This window comes from Olea europaea, chromosome 6 (genome assembly GCF_002742605.1).
Source record: "Olea europaea var. sylvestris chromosome 6, O_europaea_v1, whole genome shotgun sequence".
In the NCBI taxonomy this organism is placed as follows: Eukaryota; Viridiplantae; Streptophyta; class Magnoliopsida; order Lamiales; family Oleaceae; genus Olea; species Olea europaea.
The window spans coordinates 8,745,858-8,756,099 of NC_036242.1; the positions used below are offsets into that span (position 1 = coordinate 8,745,858).

At 34.6% G+C, this 10,242-nt stretch overlaps 1 pseudogene; it reads right to left on the reverse strand.

Moving 5' to 3' along the window:
* Nucleotides 1–916: 916 nt before the first annotated feature.
* LOC111395721 lies at nt 917–5,163 on the reverse strand (annotated as a pseudogene).
* Nucleotides 5,164–10,242: the final 5,079 nt, after the last annotated feature.

Genomic DNA, 10,242 nt, shown 5'->3' on the forward strand with positions numbered 1-10,242 from the left:
AGGATTGGTCCACAAGCCTTGCCCAACATCATCGTGTTGCACATTTTCCCAAATTTCGGGATGGTATTGCAAAAAATAAAATGTTTGGAACCCATTTACACTCTTTGCAAAGATATGGGCCCAGTTGCAATTTTTTTAAATTAAGAACTTTGATTTGATTTTATTTTGCTTATGTAGAAACAACCAAATTTAAACCAGAAACGTTGTTCTCGCCTGGATTTGCAGGTGGGCATGCCTCCCCAACCACGCATACTCGCCTATATTAAATTCGATAGATATTTAAAATTCTTCTGATGATAAGGATAATTAAGTCCCTGCGAATTTCCCGGAATAATTCTGTCCTCTCCACTCAGAATAAGGTAAATAATCTCTAATGCGATTTTCAATTTTTATGTATCTTTTCTGTTTAATTTTAATATATATATATATATATATTCGTCTTGCTGATGTCATTATTTAAATTTGCATTTACAAAAACTACTTAAACAGCTTCACAATGTCTTGTGTAATTCTGTTATTTTTTTATGAAACAGAGTCGAACAGATCTAGCAACTAATTACATTTTCAGACATCAAGCAATGCTATCTATATGTTTGAGTAAATAATTATTATGTTAAAGTAAGACGTCAGTTAAGTATAAAAACATAAGCTACTTAGATTTATCTAAATGGAACTTCAAGTTCTAATATAATATTAGAGTTCATTAAGCTCAAATAAGCAAGTCGACCTCTGTAAAATTCAAATGGACTCCAAAGATTGGTATTGTTCAAGCTAGCAACCATCTTGCATAGGAATGTTAGGGATAAAATCCCATATCGTTTATAGTATAAAAATTCTGACTTGTCCTATTTCACCCTGGGTAGAGAGTCTACAAACAATGAGGAGAGTATGTGTATACATATCGCAAGGACATTGGTGTAGCCAAATCTAAATATATCAGTTGATTCAAATGGGAACTGTCATCTTGTACAGTCTTATTGTCAATTTGGAAACATTGACACTACAAAACTGATCCCACAACAATGAAATAAACACATACTGATATGATACGCAGAACCTTTGCAAAGGCAGGAAAAATGTACTAAGAAGAAAAACATGTGAAATGCAAGAAACGTGGATTGGATAAATAATGTAATATAAGTATGCAACACTATTCCTATCTGCCTTCTGGTAGAGTAATGGTCATTTTGCATGATAAGTTGGCTGCACTTGTGCTAGTTGAACTTTCTGCAGGAAATACATCTCTTTCTGTGAAAAAACCAGGCTGTTTAGCTTCAGGCAACACACCTTCATTTCCCAACATAAAAACAACTAAAGACATGTTTGGCCTATCTCCTGGATATTTTTGCACGCATAGCAAGCCCACATGAATTGATCTTAGCACTTCGTTCACGTATTGCGAATCATCTGGACAAGTGTCGACTAGTTCCTATGACCTTCCTTCTTTGTAAAGTATCCATGCCTGCATAAATTGGATTTATTTATCAAAATATTAATGACAGTAATTTTATGTGCTGTCCTCCCCCCCCCCTCCTTAGACAACCATACATTCTTACGTGTAAGACAAACACTTACATGTCCAAGAAGGTTGAGGTGGTGATCACTTTGAGTAAATCGCCAATTTTTTGTTCCACTCACAATTTCTAGCACTAAGACCCCGAAACTAAATACATCTGATTTTAAAGAGAACAAGCCGTCGATCACATATTCTGGTGACATGTATCCCCTGCATGAAAAAATCGATAGCAAGAAATAATGCTATAAGTAATGAAAATGCATTAGATATATTGTCACATAGAGATGGATTCTTACTGTGTTCCCACAACTCGGCCAGTCTTAGCTTCAATCTCATTCCCTCCAAAGCTTCTAGCCAGGCCAAAATCCGATATCCTTGGATTCATGTCAGTATCTAGTAATATGTTGCTTGCTTTGAGGTCTCTATGGATAATTCTCATCCGAGAATCTTGATGGAGATACATTAGCCCCCTAGCTACACCATTGATGATATGGAAGCGCTTAGGCCAATCTAGTAACCTACTTTTTGTTTTATCTGGTGAAAAAAGGGGGAAAAAAATCTAATTATTATCACAGTGTTCGATCTTTTAAACAACTGTATTCTGAAGCTATGCTGGTCACTATGAGTAAAATTTTCTGTATTTATACAATTAAATCAGAGAATTTAACTACCTGCTAGCATTGATCTTCAGATCCCTACATATTCTAGCTACTGGCTAAACCTTTATTATGGTATATACTTATATTAGAATATGGATGTAAAGGTAATTGTATTACTGTCCGAAATCCTCACCAAGTAGAATAAAGTCCAGGCTTTTGTTTGGCATGTATTCGTAAACCAACATCTTTTCCTCTCCTTGAATGCAGCATCCAAGAAGCTTCACAAGATTTCGATGCTGAAGCCCCCCAGGGCACATCCAAGTTGGCAGAACAATCACATTGGGGGGCTCTGGAACCAAGTGTGGGGAGTTCGGTTCCTGGTTGGAGCAGCCAAGTGATGTAATAACCAGAGGAAGGGTTGGAGCAGCTTGGTGATGTAATAACCATGGAGGAGGGTCCCTTTGGGGAAGGAGTAAAAGCCATGTGGGAACCTGGGAACCAATAAGGGCACAACCTGCGATTTACCTCCACTAGTCACTGAGGGGCCGGGGGCTAGAGGTCCAGGATTTAGTCCGGCTAAGCTGGGGCACCTGGGTTATCAAAAAAAAAAAAAAAGATTTCGATGCTGAAGTTTGGCAATACACATCACTTCATTCTGGAATTCATCAAGTCCTTGCATGGAAGTTTCTGACAACCTTTTCACAGCAATGTCTTGTCCATCTTCCAGTGTTCCCTAAGACCATAACTTTTGCATTTGGAAAGGTATTCACTTTAATGAAAATTGACGTAGTACAGGATTTTAGGCTACTGCTTTCATCTTTTACTCTAGTTTAACATGTCTCTGAAATTCATGTTTTACTCTGATAAAATCTACTAGGCTAACATTGATATCTGTGAACTTATTCTGAGGAGACCATCTGCATTTCTCATAGAGTAAAACGTATGAATAATTTCCTAAAAATAAAAAATGATCAGTAGTTGAAAAACAAGTGGATTTTATACGTGATTCAAGTATTTGAAGGTATCTAGGATTTCATGACTTTTAGCATTTGTTCATCTTCTGCTCTTATTTTCTCAACAGTCCATGTATAGAATTTGCACATTTTACCTTATAAACAAGTCCATATCCACCTTGTCCAAGCTTGTTGTTGATTGAAAAGTTGTTGGTGGCCTTTGAAATTGTAGATAAGTCTAACAATGGCAGCTCAATGTCTTTGCTACTACTTCCTGAATCGTGAGTAATATAAGGATATAATTCAACTGAGAGTAGTTGAGTGTTTGCACTTTGCATGCTTATTTATACGTATGGCATGAAATGGCAGATGTTGCTTACCTTCTGTTTTCCCATTTGGATCATTCTTCTCCCTCTTCCAAAAGTATAGCATCAAGCTCAGGCCTAGCAGAACAACTCCTATCAATGATGTCAAACTCGATATCAATATTTTTCTTCTCTTTCCTTTCGAATCTACAGCAAGTTTGCTGATATTCTTACCCAACTCGGAAGGAGCCATTCTAATATAAATATCTTGTCCATCAACAGGTAGATCTCTCATGTCAATCAAGTCTCCATACCAAAACAAGCACCCACCTCTCTCTGTGCTAATATCTTATTGTGTGTATGCCATACAAGAGCAATTCTTTAAACACACCACCTCGCATTCTTTGAGCATCATGCTCTTGTTAAACCCGGAATATCTCGAGTCTGGCAATTTAATTCCAGAATACTTCAAAAATACATCACTCTTGCAATTCAAGGGGGTCCTACGAATGCACCCATTTGACCAATTTTCGACAATCCAACCTTTTGGATCTTTTGGCACAAAACTACTGAGACATGCACATGCTGGAGATTTTGTTACATTGCAACTACTATAAGCACCACAAAATTTGTAAGTATCACAAATATCCACTGGTAAAATCTGGAAATTGACCCATTCCCTGGTTCCAACAACCCATCTCCAGCGTTGCATGACACCATTCTGACTCAATGTAATTCTCGAAATAACTAATCGGTCAAGGACATCTTCCCTGTAGTATGTCTTGTTCTTGTTCATTATTATCAATCCATACAAGGATCTTTTACCTCTCACACCTGTTGCTCCACTAAAGCGTACACCGTTCCAATTTCCTATTCTACATGTAGTAGTATTACCTCTTTTTATGAATATTTGTGGATATCCAGTTGGATCCAAGTGAAGTGTGAAGTTTCCGGGAGCTGGGTCCTCACCGCTCTTCCATGATGACAGGTAGCTTTCTATACCCGTTGCATAGTTCCAGCCACAATTCATGTTTGGTAGAAATGTATTGCTCAAATAATCGAAACTCTGCCAAAGAAAATTCTCTTGATCATTGTCATTTACTTCTCTTAGGACAAGATTTCCAGAGTCCAACAACTGCACAATTGGAGTTTGAGCAACTCTTGTCATTCTCGAAGACCATATGATGTTATTAGTGTCATTCAGAAGAACCAAGATGCCTGGCTCTATGATCTTCAAGGTGCCTGATATACTCGTCACGGGTATTTCTTTGTTGGCGACCCAAACAACAGTTTTACCTGGTATATTCTTGTACCATATTCCCACATACCGATTCTTGGAGTCACCTGGGCTAAAAAATCCCAGTTCGAAGAATCCCCCTGATGAAACCAAGGTATCGCCATCTCTGAGGATCTGAGTTGTACTGATGGTATCAGTTGCGTTGGAACTCTTCAGGATGGACAGTAAGGATGCTAGGACAAGAAGATAGGGTATATCTTCAATTAATTTTTTCATTTTTGGCTCCAATTTTTCCTTGAGTCTCTCTCTTCAGCATTCAATATAGGGGATTGGAATGTGAAGTACCAACCTTTCTAGATGTTGACGCTCTCTGACAAGTGAAATCATTCATTGCATCTCATTACCCCCTGTAGCCCCTGTATTTGGACAGTCTTAAAATGTTGTTTTTTTTTTATGGTCGGCAGAGGTCCCTAGAATCTAGTGTATAGAAAACTCGACATTGCTACTGGTTATATACAGTTGATGTTGGCTAAATGAAGACTTGATATTATTTTGTGATATTTAAGAGGGCAGCACTATACCGCCTGAAATAATTTTTACAAAGGCTCTACAGGTCTCTCATATTAGAGGGGTTCAACATTTTTTGTGCAATTTTTAATTATATGGGGTTGACGTGGGATCCACACTCATATGTGAGTGCCTTATGCACTACTTGTGAAAACCGACCAATGTCTGATTTTATTCTATTTAAGAATATTTGCCTTCACAGTGATGTCATGAGAGTGCAAATATGTGTCTAGAGTACTATGAAATAATTCTTGGGAACACAATTAAGAATTAAAAAATGAGTAATGCTATTTAGCCTCACATTTTATTTAATCTATTATTTAGTGTCTCGTGGATTGGGATTGCAATCCCAATGGGGTTATGCATTACTCTTGAAAAATATAGGGTACATTTATTGAACTTTCGGCGAAATCTTAATTAAGTCACTACAGTTCATTTGTTTTAGTTGGACATTGAACTCCAATTGAAGTTCTAAATTTCATCACATGTCATCTTCCAAAATAGCAATGAATCTTTCATGTATCGATGCATAGTATTCTAACATTGTTAATAAAAAAATTTAGTTATTTACATGCCTGAAATATCGTTCAATGATATATATAACTCTTCAAAAATAACACTATATGAAATGTTGGGAGAAAGCGGTCTTATTAAGCTATTGTTTGGTGGGTTTTGCCGCCATTTAATTTGGTTGAAAATCATATTTTTAATAAATTTTTATAAAAATATGATGGTTGAAAAATTAATAAAAATTGTAATTGAAAGAAATATGTGATTAAAATTAATATTTTATTTTGATAAAAAATGTTTATTAACTTTTTAATTAAATCAAATAGGTACTTAGTTCCAACTTGAAAATCATTATTCTGGTTTTTTTTAATATTATCTAATGGAATAGGGTCAGCTTTGAATAAAGAAACAAATCTGAATGCAAAGCCAGTCAATTTCCCATCAAGTTGCAATATAGAACTTGATTGATAAATAGATAGGATGCATATCTTTTTTCTTTAATTTTACTGTTAAACGGCGTGAAAAATGCCAAAGTTATTTGCTCAACTTGCACCAATTTTTGAATTGAATAGAAAACTAAATGGAAATAGTGATCCAGTTGAGATATATTAAATGTATATTTAATGGTGTAATTAAATTATGCTAAAAGTTCAGTGACTACGAATGAAATTAACCCAAAAGTAGATGATGCTCGGTAGACCACGTACTCTTTTATTTAATGCCACTGATATTTAACAACAGTCTATCTGATATTTAACCCAAAAGTAGATGATGCTCGGTAGACCACGTACTCTTTTATTTAATGCCACTGATATTTAACAACAGTCTATCTGATATTTAACCCAAAAGTAGATGATGCTCGGTAGACCACGTACTCTTTTATTTAATGCCACTGATATTTAACAACAGTCTATCTGGTAGAACTAGTTCCATTGAATTACAAGTTCAATTAAATACAAAAAATTATAGTCCATTTAATAAGACATATGATATGTTGATACTTAAATTAGTGTTCAACATTACTGGTACTATATAACATTATTTTAAATTCTAATTTTTGATAGTACGATAAATCAAAATTAATTTCGACGGTTATAATGATTAGATTTGTGGACGCTAATCGGAAACGAACTCCTATTTTAAATCGAATCATGCTATAAGCATAGAAATTTTTTAACAGAAAAATCTTACAAACAACACATGGCACGACATTGTTGGAGGATGGAAAAAAAGGAAAATAAACAGCCCACTTATATTTGCCATGCAGGGGTGGACCCAGGATGAAAATTCAGTGGGGGCGAAATCAAAAAAATTAAGGAGTGAAAGCAAAAAATCATAGGAAAAAATCTGAAAAACTTGAAAAAACCTCAAGAAAAATAAAAAATTTGAAAATTGAGTGGGGGTGGCCGACCCCACTCGGCTTCAAGTGGGTCCGCCCCTGTTGCCACGTCATTGTCGGTACAAATTTTGTTAAATTTTTTCTTTACTTATAGCTTTGTTGTTTTAAACCAAGTATTGAGATTCAATTTGACTAACAACCACGTCATTTAATCAAATTCAGAGATTGATTTAGTTACCTTCTAACCCTCTTACACAAAAAGTTGAATAAATTTTAGAATAGTGCTACCATGGTTGCTAACGATTCAGCAACCAATTTCAAATGGTTGTAAGAAAACGTGGACTGTAGCTCGCATATATTTTTTTATATGTTTTAGCTAGATGTGAGCTGCAGTCGGCAACCATTCTGTAGTCCCTGGCCTGAAGCTTCAGCAATCAGTGTCAAATGGTTGTTGGCACACTTGGCTGGATATACTCCGCACATTTTTTCCATTGGTATTTCAAGCTACCGACAGCGACCATTCTGTGGTTGTGACACTTCAGCAACCAACCTTCAACTACACTTGTCATTAACATTTTCAAGCAACACTCTATTTTAAAAAAATATAATTTCACAATTTAAAGTGCATCTATAAATTTAGAGAATAAAAATTTTTAAGTACTACAACAGATTTTTTTATTTAACATTTAATTTTACTATTTTCAAAAATAAAATATTTCTCCATATTTTATTTTCATTAGTTTATCTCCAAATTATTGTATTATTTTCCTCCATTAAAAGTTAAAATACTTTGAATGCATTTAATTATAGAGAGTAAATTTGACTCTCTAAATTTATAGAGTCAAAATCACCATCTATTTCAAGATGTTAATTTAAAAAGTCTCTTAAAATATAATTTTAAGAGTCGACTCCTTAAAATAGAGAGTATTTTATGTTTAAAAAGACTATTAAAGATGCTTCTATAATGATTTCTTGTTGATTTTTTTATTGATTATAACGAGCAACCACGAATTGGCTTATGGTTATGTGAGTCCCACAAAATATTTGGATAAAAAAATTGTGATCAATTATATATAATTTGTAAAAGATAACCAAATAAGGATAGATTGTTTTCAAAGCTCAAATGAAAAAATTATGCTTTATTTTTTGTATTATAACCCAAATAAGCTAATCGATTTGGGTTAGTTTCAAAAGGAAATTACACCCTATCCTACCTTCAAAGATTTATGTTCTAAAATCAGGTGGGAAGTTTCACATTTCACAAATTAGATATCAATTTTAAATATTAAATATACAGTTTTCATCCTGAATCATAATCAATTTTCCTATCTTTTCTCTCTTTGTATCTCGCTCTCACCCCATGTCTCTTCAATCGAGTTGCTTTTCACTGGAGCTGCAAGCATTGCCCATTGCAGGGGCGAATCTAAAACTTCGATCAACTTAGGGAGGTCGTTGATCGTTGGCCGTTGACTGTCGATAGTCAACGGCCGTATAGTGATATCCTTTATTAATATTAGATAAAATAATATTAAAAAAATTTCGATTTATATGTAAATACACTAAAACCTAAAAATCGTATATTTATATCATATTATATTTCAATATAATCCGAAATAATATAAATTACATAATACGTAAAACTTCTTTATGTTATCAATGCTTAACAAATCGTTTGCTTGACTAAAAGTAGTTGAGATATTAGATACATCACTACAAGAACTAGATTGAGATTCAGTTGAAAAAATCATTTCATAATTAATATGAGAATTGAACGTTAATCAAAGATTAAATGTAATTAAAATTAATTTTAAAATATAATTAAAGTTTCAATTTCCAATTCTCAACACCAATTCATCACAAATTATAAATTCCCCAATTTCTCATTTTCAATTTTCATAAATCACATATTTACATTTCCCAATACTCAAATTAATTTTTAATATCAAAATTCATAATAGACAAATTCTCAAATAACATATAAATTAAAACTCAATACTCATAAGTCATATCTTATAAATTATTAAGCATAAAATATTTGAAACGACAAAAACCAACCCAAAAAAAAAAAAAATAGTCATTGACTTGCCTAAAATCTTAACATATATTATTTTGTTAAATTTAGATTCAAAATTCAACCATTGCCATGATGGTTAAGCTTCCAATCATTCAAATTAGAAGTTATAGTTATGAATCCTTTTCTTAGAGAATTAATTTTGGTAAATATTGTAGAAATAAAAATTTTGCACAATGAAATGGACGAAAAAGAATCGAACCCAAGACTTGTAATATAAAAATGCAAGCTCTAACCAACTAAATAAAAGAGGGGTTTAAAAATAAATTAAACTATTGGTTATATAACATAAAATTTTTATCTATTATCAACAACAAAAAATTCTCTCTAGCGAATCCAGCTAGGGCGGTCTCCCTAGCTGGCCAATCCTTAAATCCGCCACTGGTCCCCATTGTCGCCAGTGAAGCACCATCGGCCGCTGTAGCAAGGCGTTGCTATGTTGCATTCACAACAACGCCTTGACACTGTTCCTTCGATCTGCGTTGGGTTCAGGGCACCATCGAATGGTGGCGGTGGTGGTTCGGGCACAATCGAATCAAAAACAACTTGCATATCTGGTCATTTTTTTCCACAAACAAATTGAAAACAACCTGTAGATCTGGTATCCATTCTCTCCACCAGCAAGTAATTCTAGTCATTTCGGGCACCAGTGAGTCAAAGACAACTTGCGGATCTGGTATTCAATTCTTTGGATCTGATTTTGTTTGTGGCTATAGTGGTAAGGAGATGATGGTTGTTTAATCCCTAATTCCTGTGGTGGTGACTGATGGTAGTTGCTGTGGTGATGGATTGTAGTGGTGACTAATGGTAGTGTTGGTCATTGTGGTGACTGATTGTGAAGGTGGTGGCTCTGGTGATGACGGTGCTCTTTGGTGGTGATGAATATATTGGTGTGGTGGTGTTGATATGTTGTCATGAGGTGGTGGTGGTGGTTCTGTTGGCCGTGGTGCTCTGTTGTAGTGGTGGTGCAATGATGATAGTGATGGTGGTTGTGGGAGGGATGAGATGGGGGTTGGGTGCTTGTAACTAATTATTTGGTTGATTGTGACTAATAATTCGTTAATTTCTAATACGTGACTTAAAAATTGTGATTGTGACTCACAATTGATTAAATTGTGATCGAAAATTTAATCGTGACTCATTAA